Source organism: Hyla sarda (genome assembly GCF_029499605.1).
Source record: "Hyla sarda isolate aHylSar1 chromosome 1 unlocalized genomic scaffold, aHylSar1.hap1 SUPER_1_unloc_9, whole genome shotgun sequence".
NCBI lineage: Eukaryota > Metazoa > Chordata > Amphibia > Anura > Hylidae > Hyla > Hyla sarda.
The window spans coordinates 589236-604109 of record NW_026607595.1 but is presented as its reverse complement, the minus strand read 5'-3'; the positions used below and the strand labels follow the sequence as shown (position 1 = coordinate 604109).

The 14874-nt window shown below is 45.7% G+C and overlaps 1 pseudogene; it reads right to left on the bottom strand.

The window, feature by feature from the left end:
• The window catches only part of LOC130298313 (zinc finger protein 850-like), a 422064-nt pseudogene that overhangs the window by 27214 nt on the left and 379976 nt on the right, over positions 1-14874 (bottom strand).

Genomic DNA, 14874 nt, shown 5'->3' with positions numbered 1-14874 from the left:
AAGATTAAAAAAAAGTAACAAATCATCGTTACACCACAATAATATTCATATTGCCCCAATAATACATAAATTACAAACATAAAACCTTTAGGAAAAAAAAGAAAGAAAGAAATAGATAAACCTGACGTCTAGGATAAAACGTAATAATCAATTATTTAATGAAAAGGTCCTAAAATTAATCTAAGGAGAACAAGTCTCCAAGGAATTACTCAAGAAATGTTTCCATGAAACAGGTTCCTAAATTTTTTAACAACTAGGAACATTTTTTGCACCGCTGTGAAATGGATGGAGGGAGTAGAAGATCTCTAGTATATCGGAATAAGCCGTCTAGTCACCAATAGTAGGTGTGTGATTCAGTCGAGATGGGACAGAAATCCGAAGAAGTAACCGCAAGAAGAACCATTTCCAGAGTCTTTGTTGTAACCAAGAAAATACCGTATATACTGGAGTATAAGCCGAGGCCCCTAATTTCACCACAAAACCTGGGAAAAACCTATTGAGTCGAGTATAAGCCAATCATCATCCACTGCAACAAACACCCATGATATATGTATAAATGTCAGATATCCTATGTACATGGACAATGTCACGATCCCGGCTGGTAGGAGGTGGATCCTCTGTGCCAGAGAGGGATTGGCGAGGACCGTGCTAGTGGACCGGTTCTAAGTCACTACAGGTTTTCACCAGAGCCCGCCGCAAAGCGGGATGGTCTTGCTGCGGCGGTAGTGACCAGGTCGTATCCACTAGCAACGGCTCAACCTCTCTGACTGCTGAAGATAGGCGCGGTACAAGGGAGTAGACAGAAGCAAGGTCGGACGTAGCAGAAGGTCGGGGCAGGCAGCAAGGATCGTAGTCAGGGGCAACGGCAGGAGGTCTGGAACACGGGCTAGGGACAAACAAGGGAACGCTTTCACTAGGCATAAGGGCAACAAGATCCGGCAAGGGAGTGCAGGGGAAGTGAGGTATAAGTAGGGAGTGCACACGTGGAACTAATTAAGCTAATTGGGAAGATTGGGCCAGGCACCATCATTGGTGCACTGGCCCTTTAAATCGCAGAGACCCGGCGCGCGCGCGCCCTAGGGAGCGGGGCCGCGCGCGCCGGGACAGGACCGACGGAGAGCGAGTCAGGTACGGGGACCGGGGTGCGCATCGCGAGCGGGCGCCACCCGCATTGCGAATCGCATCCCGGCTGGAGGCGGGACCGCAGCGCACCCGGTCAGTGGATCTGACCGGGGCGCTGCAACAACGAGGATGAGGCGAGCGCTCCGGGGAGGAACGGGGACCCGGAGCGCTCGGCGTAACAGACAATATATAGATGTGTTATCTGCATCATTTATAGCTCTGAATTGGCTTCTCTCCTGTGTGAATTATTAGATGTCTAACAACACTTGATTTGTCTGCAAAACATTTCCCACATTCTGAACATGAAAATGGCTTCTCCCCTGTGTGAGTTCTATTATGTTGAACAAGACTTGATTTCTGAGTAAAACATTTCCCACACTCTGCACATGAAAATGGCTTCTCCCCTGTGTGAGTTCTTTGATGGCTAACAAGAAAATAATTTTTAGTAAAACATTTCGCACACTCTGCACATGAAAATGGCTTCTCCCCTGTGTGAGTTCTTTGATGTATAACAAGACTTGATTTGTCAGTAAAACATTTCCCACATTCTGAACATGAAAATGGCTTCTCTCCTGTGTGACTTCTTTGATGTTTAACAAGTCCTGATTTCTCAGTAAAACATTTCTCACATTCTGAACATGAAAATGGCTTCTCCCCTGTGTGAGTTATTTTATGTTTAACAAGACTTGATTGATCAGTAAAACATTTCCTACATTCTGCACATGAAAATGGCTTCTCACCTGTGTGAGTTCTTTGATGTATAACAAGACTTGATTTAAAAGTAAAACATTTCCCACATTCTGAACATGAAAATGGCTTCTCTCCTGTGTGAGTTATTCGATGGTTAACAAGACTTGATTTAAAAGTAAAACATTTCCCACATTCTGAACATAAAAATGGCTTCTCCCCTGTGTGAATCCTTTGATGTTGAATAAGATGTGATTTCTTAGTAAAACATTTCCCACATTCTGAGCATGAATATGGTTTCTTTCCTGTATGATCTCTTACATGTCCAACACCCCTTCTGTGGCTTTTATTTAGCTGAACATCCTGTGATGAGTGAGAAGACAGGACCTGTATATAAGGATGAGATGACAGATCTTGGCTGTGAAGGGCTGAGGGTGTATCTGGGATAATGGAATGTTCTTCATATGTATCTTGTGTGATATCATCATCTGCTTTATAATCTGAAGATATAAGATTCTCCTCTGATCTCCTGCTACAAGAATCTGCAGAGAATAACACAGATTTTATTATTAGTATTAACCCCTTATCAACCCTTAAGCTTTTGTGTTTTATTTTTTTCCTCCTCTCCTCATAGCCATAACTCTTATTTTTCCATCTACACTGCGTTTAACCCCTTAAGGACCAGGCCATTTTACACCTTAGGACCGGAGCGTTTTTTGAACATCTGACCACTGTCACTTTAAGCATTAATAACTCTGATGCTTTTACCTTTCATTCTGATTCCGTGATTGTTTTTTCTTGACATATTCTACTTTATGTTAGTGGTAAAATTTTGTCGATACTTGCATCGTTTCTCAGTGAAAAATTCTAAAATTTGATGAAAAAATGGAATATTTTGCATTTTTCTAACTTTGAAGCTCTCTGCTTGTAAGGAAAATGGATATTCAAAATAAAAAAAAAAAATTTTGATTCACATATACAATAGGTCTACTTTATATTTGCATCATAAAATTGACGTATTTTAACTTTTGGAAGACACCAGAGGGCTTCAAAGTTCTGCAGCAATTTTCCAATTTTTCACAATATTTTCAAACTCACTATTTTTCAGGGACCAGTTCAGGTTTGAAGAGGATTTGAAGGGTCTTCATATTAGAAATACCCCACAAATGACCCCAATATAAAAACTGCACCCCCCAAAGTATTCAAAATGACATTCAGTCCGCGTTTTAACCCTTTAGGTGTTTCACAGGAATAGCAGCAAAGTGAAGGAGAAAATTCACAATCTTCATTTTTTACACTCGCATGTTCTTGTAGACTCAATTTTTTAATTTTTACAAGGGGTAAAAGGAGAAAATTTATACTTATATTTGTAGCCCAATTTCTCTCGAGTAAGCACATACCTCATATGTCTATGTAAAGTGTTCGGCGGGCGCAGTAGAGGGCTCAGAAGCGAAGGAGCGACAAGGGGATTTTGAAGAGTAGGTTTTTCAGAAATGTTTTTTTGGGGGCATGTTGCATTTAGGAAGCCCCTATGGTGCCAGAACAGCAAAAAACCCTCACATGGCATACTATTTTGGAAACTAGACCCCTTGGGGAATGTAACAAGGGGTAAAGTGAGCCTTAATACCCCACAGGTGTTTCACAACTTTTGCATATGTAAAAATATATATATTTTTTCACTAAAATATGTGTTTCCCCCCAAATTTCCCATTTTTGCAAGGGTTAATAGCAGAATATACCCCCCAAAATTAGTAACCCCATCTCTTCTGAGTATGGAGGTACCCCATAAGTTGACCTGAAGTGCACTACGGGCGGACTACAATGCTCAGAAGAGAAGGAGTCATATTTGGCTTTTTGAGAGCAAATTTTGCTCGGGGGACATGTCGCATTTAGGAAGCCCCTATGGTGCCAGGACAGCAAAAAAAAACACATGGCATACCATTTTGGAAACTAGACCCCTTGAGGAACGTAACAACGAATAAAGTGAGCCTTAAAACCCCACAGGGGTTTCACGACTTTTGCATATGTAAATCGTATGCCCACATGGCATACGATTTTGGAAACTAGACCCCTTGAGGAACGTAAGAAGGCGTAAAGTGAGCATTTACCCCCCACTGGTGTCTGTCAGATCTTTGGAAAAGTGGGCTGTACAAAATTTTTTATTTGCACAGCCCACTGTTCCAAAGCTCTGTCAGACACCAGTGGGGTGTAAATTCTCACTGCAGCCCTCATTACATTCCGTGAGGGGTGTAGTTTCCGAAATGGGGTCACGTGTTTTTTTTTTTGCGTTTGTAAAAACCGCTGTAACAATCAGCCACCCCTGTGCAAATCACCTCAAATGTACATGGCGCACTCTCCCTTCTGGGCCTTGTTGTGCGCCCCCAGAGCACTTTGCGCCCACATATGGGGTATCTCCGTAGTCGGGAGAAATTGCATTACAAATTTTGGGGGGCTTTTTTCCCTTTTACCTCTTGTCAAAATGAACAGTATAGGGCAACACCAGCGTGTTAGTGTAAAAAAATTATTTTTTTACACTAACATGCTGTTGTAGACCCCAACTTCACCTTTTCATAAGGGGTTAAAGGAGAAAAAGCCCACAAAATTTGTAACACAATTTCTCCCGAGTACGGCGATACCCCATATGTGGCCCAAAACTGTTGCCTTGAAATACAACAGGGCTCCAAAGTGAGAGAGCGCCATGCGCATTTGAGGCCTGAATTAGGGATTTGCATAGGGGTGGACATAGGGGTATTCTATGCCAATGATTCCCAAACAGGGTGCCTCCAGCTGTTGCAAAACTCCCAGCATGCTTGGACAGTCAACGGCTGTCCGGCAATACTGGGAGTTGTTGTTTTGCAACAGCTGGAGGCTCCATTTTGGAAACAGTGGCGTACCAGACGTTTTCATTTTTATTGGGAGGGGAGGGGGGCTGTGTAGGGGTATGTGTATATGTAGTGTTTTTTTTACTTCTTATTGTGTGTTAGTGTAGTGTAGTGTTTTTAGGGTACACTCACACGGGCGGGGGATTACAGAGAGTTTCCCGCTGCGAGTTTGAGCTGCCGCGCAAAATTTGCTGCATAGTAAACTTGCAGCCTGATACTCACTGTAAGCCCCTGCCCATTCACAGGGGGGGGGGGGATCTCCAGCTGTTGCAAAACTACAACTCCCAGCATGCACAGTCTATCAGTGCATGCTGGTAGTTATTGTTTTGCAACAGCTGGAGGCACACAGGTTGGGAAACACTGAGTTAGGAAACAGACAATGTTTCCCAACCAGTGTGCCTCCAGTTGTTGCAAAACCACAACTCCCAAACATTCTCAGGCATGCTGGGAGTAGTAGTTCGGCAACATCTTTAGAGCAAAATGTTGCCGAACTGCAACTCCCAGCATGCTTGGAGTTGTAGTTTTGCAACATCTGGAGGACTACATTTTGCAGACCACTAATACAGTGGTTCTCATTCTGTGCCCTTACACATGTTGCAAAACTACAACTCCCAGTATGCCAAAACTGTCCAGGCATGCTGGGAGTTGTAGTTCTGCAACATCTGAAGGGCCAGATGTTACAGAACTACAACTCCCAGCATGCCTGGGCAGTAAGGGCAGGCTGAGGATGTGTAGTTTTGCAACATCTGGAAGGGCACAGTGGTCTCCAAACTGTGGACCTCCAGATGTTGCAAAACTGCAACTCCCAGCATGCCCAGACGCCAAGGGCTGTCTGGGCATGCTGGGAGTTGTAGTATACAGGGTCCCGTTACAGCAATGCATGTCGCTTTACGGCGACGTGCATTGCTGTAAAGGGCCCGACCGAGGCTGAAGATCTACTCACCTGTCGCCGCCGCCGCCATCTTCATCGCCGGGATCCGAGTCTTCAGGGACGAGATAAGTACCGGGGGCCGGGCACCAGCACTCCCCCGTCCCCCGCCGCGTCCTCCGGTCTTCCTCTCGTCCTCTCCGGACTTTCAGGGGCCGGGCAGGACGGGAGGAAGTAACTGCCCCCCCTCCTGCGATTGGTCGGTTAACTAACCGACAGATCGCAGGGGATCGGAGGAGGTGGCAGGCTTGCCACCTCGCTCCTATACTCCAGCATGGTCCTGGCTGTCTGTGACAGCCGGGATCATGCAAAATTACCGGGCGGTCGGGTCCCAGAGACCCGATCAGCCCGGTATCGCCGCAGATCGCAAGGGCGATTTCCCTTGCGATTTGCGGCGATCGCCGACATGGGGGGCCTACATGGCCCCCCTCGGCTTTTGCCCTGGATGCCTGCTGAAGGATTTCAGCAGGCATCCGGTTCCGATCTCTGCCCGGCGAGCGGCAGAGACCGGAAATACAACAGGACGTTCTCTAACGTCCTTGGGCATTAAAGCCCAGGTAGCGGGGACGTTAGAGAACGTCCTATGTCCTTAAGAGGTCAAGAGCTTGTTTTTTGTGGGACCGATCTTACATTGTATTAACTGTGCATTAAAATATAAGTCCGGTCCATACAATCACAGCGATATCTAATTTGCATAGTTTTTGTTACACTTTACTACTTTTTAAAAACAATTATAACAAAAACAGCTTTCAAATTTTTATAACTAAAAAGTTGAAATATTATTGGAGGGGTTAATTTACATTTTTTAAAACATCTTTTGAAATGTTTGGTCCCTCTATAGGACTTGTATAAGCAGTCATTGGATTGCTCATACAGATCAGTACAGTATTTACTGCATTGATCCATTAGAGCCGACCATAGACAGGCTGTATCAATAGCAGAGTCCCGGCAGTGACAGAGTCCTAGCAATCATGTTATGTGCTGTAAAATTGATCCTCATAGATCAGGTTGGTACGATCGGTATGTATAACATAGCGTTATCTTTTACTCCGTTTATTTTTATTTAAACTTATTTTACTGAAAAGTGAGTAAAGAGCCGTACAGTGTAAGTACAGACCATGGAAGTCTATGACAAAATCCCATTCAGCACAGCATGATGTATACAGAGTGAGGACAGCTGCATAACACAGTCAGTGACTACAGACACAATACAACCTAAACCGGGAACCTTAACCCCTTAAGGACCAAGCCCATTTTCACCTTAAAGGGGTACTACCGTGCTGACAACTTATCCCCTATCTAAAGGATAGGCGATAAGTTGCCTGATCGCGCGAGGTCCCGCCGCTGGGGACCCCCTGAGATCTCGCACGCAGCACCCCGCTCTCATCAGACCCGGAGCGAACATCCGCTCCGGGTCTGATGACGGGGCCGGGGATGGTGACATCACAGCTCCGCCCCCGTGTGATGTCACGCTCCGCCCCCTCAATGCAAGTCTATGGCAGGGGAGAGACATCTGTCTCGCCGCCTGCCGTAGACTTACATTGAGGGGGCGGAGCGTGACATCACATGGGGGCGGAGCCGTGACGTCACATGGGGGTGGAGCCGTGACGTCACGATACTACGGCCCATGATCGGCAGTCATCAGACCGGAGCGATGTTCGCTCCGAGGCCTGATGAGAGCCGGGTGCTGCGTGCGAGATCGCGGGGGTCCTGAGGGTCAGGCAACTAATCCCCTATCCTTTAGACCAGAGCATTTTTTGCACATCTGACCACTGTCACTTTAAGCATTAATAACTCTGATGCTTTTACTTTTCATTCTTACTCTGAGATTGTTTTTTCGTGACATATTCTACTTTATGTTAGTGGTAAATTTTCGGCTATACTTGCATCATTTCTTGGTGAAAAATTCCAAAATTTGATGAAAAATCTGAAAGCTTTGAATATTTTTTCACTTTGAAACTTTCTGCTTATAAGGAAAATGGAAAATGGATATCCCAAATAAATTATATATTGATTCACAAATACAATTTGTCTTCTTTATGTTTCCATCATAAAGTTGAGATGTTTTTTCTTTTGGAAGACATCAGAGGCTTCAAAGTTCAGCAGCAATTTTCTAATTTTTCACAAAATTTTCTAAATCTGAATTTTTCTGGGACCAGTTCAGTTTTGAAGTGGATTTGAAGGGTCTTCATATTAGAAATACCCCATAAATGACCCCATTATAAAAACTGCACCCCTCAAAGTATTCAAAATGACATTCAGTAAGTGTGTTAACCCTTTAGGTGTTTCACATGAATAAAAAAAAAACTGTGTAAATAAAAATATGTGGTATCACCGCGTGCGGAAATGTCCGAACTATTAAAATATATCATTAATTAAACCGCACGGTCAATAGCGTGCCCGCATAAAAAAATTCCAAAGTCCAAAATAGCGTATTTTTGGTCACTTTTTATATCATGAAAAAATGAATAAAAAGCGATCAAAAAGTCCGATCAATACAAAAATGGTGCCAATAAAAACTTCAGATCACGGCGCAAAAAATGAGCCCTAATACCGGCCCGTACATAAAATCAAAAAGTTATAGGGGTCAGAAGATGAGAATTTTCAACATATAAATTTTCCTGCATGTAGTTATGATTTTTTCCAATGTATGACAAAATCACCTATATAAGTAGGGGATCATTATAATCGTATGGACCTACAGAATAAAGAGAAGGTGTCATTTTTACCGAAATATGCACTGCATAGAAACGGAAGCCCCCAAAAGTTACAAAATGAATTTTTTTCTTCAATTTTGTCGCACAATAATTTTTTTTCCGTTACGCCGTGGATTATTTGGTAAAATGACTAATGTCACTGCAAAGTAGAATTGGTGGCGTAAACAATAAGCCTCATATGGATTTTTAGGTGCAAAATTTAAAGCGTTATGATTTTTAGAAGGTGATGAGGAAAAAATGAAAATCCAAAAACGGAAAAAAGCTGAGTCCTTAAGGGGTTAAAGGGGTACTCCACTGCCCAGCGTTCGGAACATTTAGTTCAAAATGGTGGGTGTGGGCTGCGGGGGTCATGATGTCACACTGTGCCCCCTCAGTACAAGTCCATGGGAGCGGGTGTTATGGCCTCGTACACATAGAGATATTTCTTCTCCATATTCCAGCTGTAGTTTCACATTAGTTTACATTTTGGGTGAATAGAAGAATATACAGCAAGAGACAGGACAGAGAGATTAAAGAATTCTACACAATTATTACAGCAGAAGAATCTGTGACTCTTCTCTATATTAAGTTGTTACTACTCACCTGGGTGGTTACCTGTACGAATGTCCTCCTTATACTGCTCATCACCGCTCACATCTGTCTCTTCTTCCTCTTCCTTTATGTCTGTAGCATTTATATTGTTCTGATCTTTTTTTGTCAGAATGTCCTCCTTATACTGCTCATCACCACTCATATCTGTCTCTTCCTCTTCCTTTATGTCTGTGGCATTAATATAGATCTGATCTCTCTCTGTGGGAATGTACTCCTTACACTGCTCATCACCACTTACATCTGTCTCTTCCTCTTCCTTTATATCTGTAGCATTAATATAGATCAGATCTCTCTCTGTAGGAATGTCCTCCTTAAACTGATCATTACGGCTCACATCTGTCTCTGGAGCATTAATATTGTTCGGATCTTCTCCCTGATTCATAAGATGTGGAAGAAATATTGTAAAAGTCATCAGACAGTAGGAGAAGTCACGTGGGATGTTATAGATGAGCAGGAGATGAGGAGTCATGGAGGGTGAGGGGACTGACCACAAGAGCTTCACAGCCCTTCTACAGATCATAGGGAATATCTCAATCTACCTGATCATCCTGTGGAAGAAGAGGACGGGGACACCTCTCTGGTGCTGTTCTCTTACTGGATCTGACTGTAGGGGACACATACAGAGACTGAATTCATTCTTTACATACAAATAATGAGAGGACGTGTGTATATAGTCATGTCTATTACCTGGTGATGTGAGGGGCTGCTGATCCTCCATCATGACCTGATCCTTGTACTGATCCTTGTGCCCTTCTACATACTCCCACTCCTCCATGGAGAAATAGACCGCCACGTCCTGACACCTTATAGGAACCTGACACATAATGATACAGACATCACCCCGACCCCTCCAGTGGTGTTACTGTATAATGTCCCAGCATTCCCAGCAGTGTCACCTCTCCAGTCATCATCAGACCCCTCCATTACTGTATAATGTCCCAGCAGTGTCACCTCTCCAGTCATCACCAGACCCCTCCATTACTGTATAATGTCCCAGCAGTGTCACCTCTCCAGTCATCCCCAGACCCCTCCATTACTGTATAATGTCCCAGCAGTGTCACCTCTCCAGTCATCACCAGACCCCTCCATTTCTGTATAATGTCCCAGCAGTGTCACCTCTCCAGTCATCACCAGACCCCTCCATTACTGTATAATGTCCCAGCAGGGTCACCTCTCCAGTCATCACCAGACCCCTCCATTACTGTATAATGTCCCAGCAGGGTCACCTCTCCAGTCATCACCAGACCCCTCCATTACTGTATAATGTCCCAGCAGTGTCACCTCTCCAGTCATCACCAGACCCCTCCATTACTGTATAATGTCCCAGCAGTGTCACCTCTCCAGTCATCACCAGACCCCTCCATTACTGTATAATATCCCAGCAGTGTCACCTCTCCAGTCATCACCAGACCCCTCCATTACTGTATAATGTCCCAGCATTCCCAGCAGTGTCACCTCTCCAGTCATCACCAGACCCCTTCATTACTGTATAATGTCCCAGCAGTGTCACCTCTCCAGTCATCACCAGACCCCTCCATTACTGTATAATGTCCCAGCAGTGTCACCTCTCCAGTCATCACCAGACCCCTCCATTACTGTATAATATCCCAGCAGTGTCACCTCTCCAGTCATCACCAGACCCCTCCATTACTGTATAATGTCCCAGCAGTGTCACCTCTCCAGTCATCACCAGACCCCTCCATTACTGTATAATGTCCCAGCATTCCCAGCAGTGTCACCTCTCCAGTCATCACCAGACCCCTCCATTACTGTATAATGTCCCAGCAGTGTCATCTCTCCAGTCATCACCAGACCCCTCCATTACTGTATAATGTCCCAGCAGTGTCACCTCTCCAGTCATCACCAGACCCCTCCATTACTGTATAATGTCCCAGCAGGGTCACCTCTCCAGTCAGCAGCTCCATCATCTTGTTGATGAGTTCTCGGATCTTCTGTTCATCCATTTCCTCATGTATCAGGGAGTGAGGTGGGGGCCCCGGGATTGGGATCAGCGTTCTTCCCCATCCTTCACACACAGGGGCCCGACAGCGCCCACTAGAGGACTTCTTCACTACTGTGTAATCCTGTGTATGGAGAGACACATTATTATCACTACATACATTCCCAGAATCCCTCACCTCTCCAGTCATATCCATCTGTTATTACATAGAGAAGAATGAGGTCATGTGACATCACTCCCAGAATCCCTCACCTCTCCAGTCATATCCATCTGTTATTACATAGATAAGAATGAGGTCATGTGGCATCACTCCCAGAATCCCTCACCTCTCCAATCATATCCATCTGTTATTACATAGATAAGAATGAGGTCATGTGACATCACTCCCAGAATCCCTCACCTCTCCAGTCATATCCATCTGTTATTACATAGATAAGAATGAGGTCATGTGACATCACTCCCAGAATCCCTCACCTTTCCAGTCATAGCCATCTGTTATTACATAGATAAGAATGAGGTCATGTGACATCACTCCCAGAATCCCTCACCTCTCCAGTCATAGCCATCTGTTATTACATAGATAAGAATGAGGTCATGTGACATCACTCCCAGAATCCCTCACCTCTCCAGTCATATCCATCTGTTATTACATAGATAAGAATGAGGTCATGTGACATCACTCCCAGAATCCCTCACCTCTCCAGTCATATCCATCTGTTATTACATAGATAAGAATGAGGTCATGTGACATCACTCCCAGAATCCCTCACCTCTCCAGTCATATCCATCTGTTATTACATAGATAAGAATGAGGTCATGTGACATCACTCCCAGAATCCCTCACCTCTCCAGTCATATCATCTGTTATTACATAGATAAGAATGAGGTCATGTGACATCACTCCCAGAATCCCTCACCTCTCCAGTCATATCCATCTGTTATTACATAGATAAGAATGAGGTCATGTGACATCACTCCCAGAATCCCTCACCTCTCCAGTCATATCAATATGTTATTACATAGATAAGAATGAGGTCATGTGACATCACTCCCAGAATCCCTCACCTCTCCAGTCATATCCATCTGTTATTACATAGATAAGAATGAGGTCATGTGACATCACTCCCAGAATCCCTCTCCTCTCCAGTCATATCCATCTGTTATTACATAGATAAGAATGAGGTCATGTGACATCACTCCCAGAATCCCTCACCTCTCCAGTCATATCCATCTGTTATTACATAGATAAGAATGAGGTCATGTGACATCACTCCCAGAATCCCTCACCTCTCCAGTAAGCTGGAAGAGTATCTGTAGGGTGAGGTTTATGATCCTGTCGGCCATCTTGTTCCTGTCTCTCTCCATGGTTGATGGGTCATCCAGGAGAATTCTCTTATATAGAAGATATCAGCAGAGGATCCTGGATTGGAGAAACCTGAAGGGAAGAAGAGGAGACGATGATAAACCGCACCAGATTCTATGGAGAAATAAAATCCATTTCCTGGAGATAATCTGGGGAAACATCTGAGGAGACATTATAGTCACAATGATTTCGGATGAGTTCTCCTCTATGATGACGTCCTCGGAAATTTACCAGAAAATCTTTCAGAATCTTTGGCGGCAAAGAATCAAATACAGAAGAACAAACACCGAGAACACGAAAAGAAAGACAAGAAGGTAAAGAAAAGAAAAGAGAAGGAAAAGGGAGGATAGAGGGTGAAGGGAAACAAGGGGGGGAGGAGCATAAGGCGGGAATGGACGACCAATCACATGACCCAGCAATATAGCAGAGAACACGCTGGAGGACACAACAGGACGGCGACTCCACAGGATCCTGGAATCACATCCACGGGGGCCACGTCTGGTAGAATCTATCATGAGACTCATGGATGGCGACTAATCTATCACCTTGGACACCAGAGCCGGAGGAGATGGGAAGATTTATAGGATGTGGGAGATGAAGGGTTAATGTATCATTTTACTATATTTTATCTATAGATCAATGTCTGACCCCTCCCCCAGAGAGAGGAGAAGATGTCTGGGGGCGGAGTCACCTTTATAGGGCTTCTCTGGGGCTCCAGTGTTCTGAACATTGTGCACAGGATGAGGGGATCGGCCTCTATATAGGGGAGGGGGTGCGATTAACCCTTGTAAGGTTTTATTGTCAGTACAATGCATGGGTCATACCAGTGTGCGGGGGGAGGAATATACCATCTGTGCTACTGGAGGGACGTAAGAGAATCCTGACAGGGAGAGAACACACATACCTGTATCTATAGAGGAGCCGTGTACTTACAGGACCTGTGATGATGTCATGACCATGTGACCAGCCATGTGACTAGACTGGAGTAGGCGGAGCCAGTGTGGAGTCTGTAGAAGAACAATAGATTTGGCGGTTATGAGTGATTTGCTGGTGAGAAGACAGAACCTTTAGTATCGGGGGAGGTAATAGTCTGCAGGGGCCAAGTAATAGTCTGCAGGGGCCGAGTAATAGTCTGCAGGGGCCATGTAATACTCTGCAGGGAGCCAAGTAATAGTCTGCAGGGACCAAGTAATAGTCTGCAGGGGACAAGTAATACTCTGCAGGGGCCGAGTAATAGTCTGCAGGGGCCAAGTAATAGTCTGCAGGGGCCAAGTAATAGTCTGCAGGGGCCAAGTAATAGTCTGCAGGGAGCCAAGTAATAGTCTGCAGGGGCCCGAGTAATACTCTGCAGGGGGCCAAGTAATACTCTGCAGGGGCCAAGTAATACTCTGCAGGGACCAAGTAATACTCTGCAGGGGACCGAGTAATACTCTGCAGGGGGCCGAGTAATACTCTGCAGGGGGCCAAGTAATACTCTGCAGGGGGCCAAGTAATACTCTGCAGGGGCCGAGTAATACTCTGCAGGGGGCCGAGTAATAGTCTGCAGGGGCCAAGTAATACTCTGTAGGGGGCCAAGTAATACTCTGCAGGGGCCGGGTAATACTCTGCAGGGGGCCAAGTAATACTCTGCAGGGGGCCAAGTAATACTCTGCAGGGGCCCGAGTAATACTCTGCAGGGGCCCGAGTAATACTCTGCAGGGGCCCGAGTAATACTCTGCAGGGGCCGAGTAATACTCTGCAGGGGGCCGAGTAATACTCTGCAGGGGGCCGAGTAATACTCTGCAGGGGGCCGAGTAATACTCTGCAAGGGGCCGAGTAATACTCTGCAGGGGGCCGAGTAATACTCTGCAGGGGCCGAGTAATACTCTGTAGGGGGCCAAGTAATACTCTGTAGGGGGCCAAGTAATACTCTGCAGGGGCCGGGTAATACTCTGCAGGGGGCCAAGTAATACTCTGCAGGGGGCCAAGTAATACTCTGCAGGGGCCCGAGTAATACTCTGCAGGGGCCCGAGTAATACTCTGCAGGGGCCCGAGTAATACTCTGCAGGGGCCGAGTAATACTCTGCAGGGGGCCGAGTAATACTCTGCAGGGGGCCGAGTAATACTCTGCAGGGGGCCGAGTAATACTCTGCAGGGGGCCGAGTAATACTCTGCAAGGGGCCGAGTAATACTCTGCAGGGGGCCGAGTAATACTCTGCAGGGGCCGAGTAATATTCTGCAGGGGGCCGAGTAATATTCTGCAGGGGGCCGAGTAATATTCTGCAGGGGCCTATAGAGCCGGTCTGGAAGTAGCACAATTCATATCCTCAGAGGCTTATGAGTTGTTGTAATGCTCTGCAGGAGAGAGGGGGGGTGCTGTAATGCTCTGCAGTGGGGGGGGGGGGGGGGGGTTGTAATGCTCTGCAGGGGGGTGCTGTAATGCTCTGCGGGGGGGCTTTTGCGGTAATGCCTCTGCAGGGGGAGGGGGGTGCTTTAATGCTTCTTGCAGACACCAACACCAGGAGAACATCTGCAGAGCATTACAGCAACCCCCCCCCCTGCAGAGCATTGCAGCAGGCCACTCATAAGCCTCTGGGGATATGATCTGTGCTTCTTGCAGACTCCAGACCGGCTCTATAGGCCCC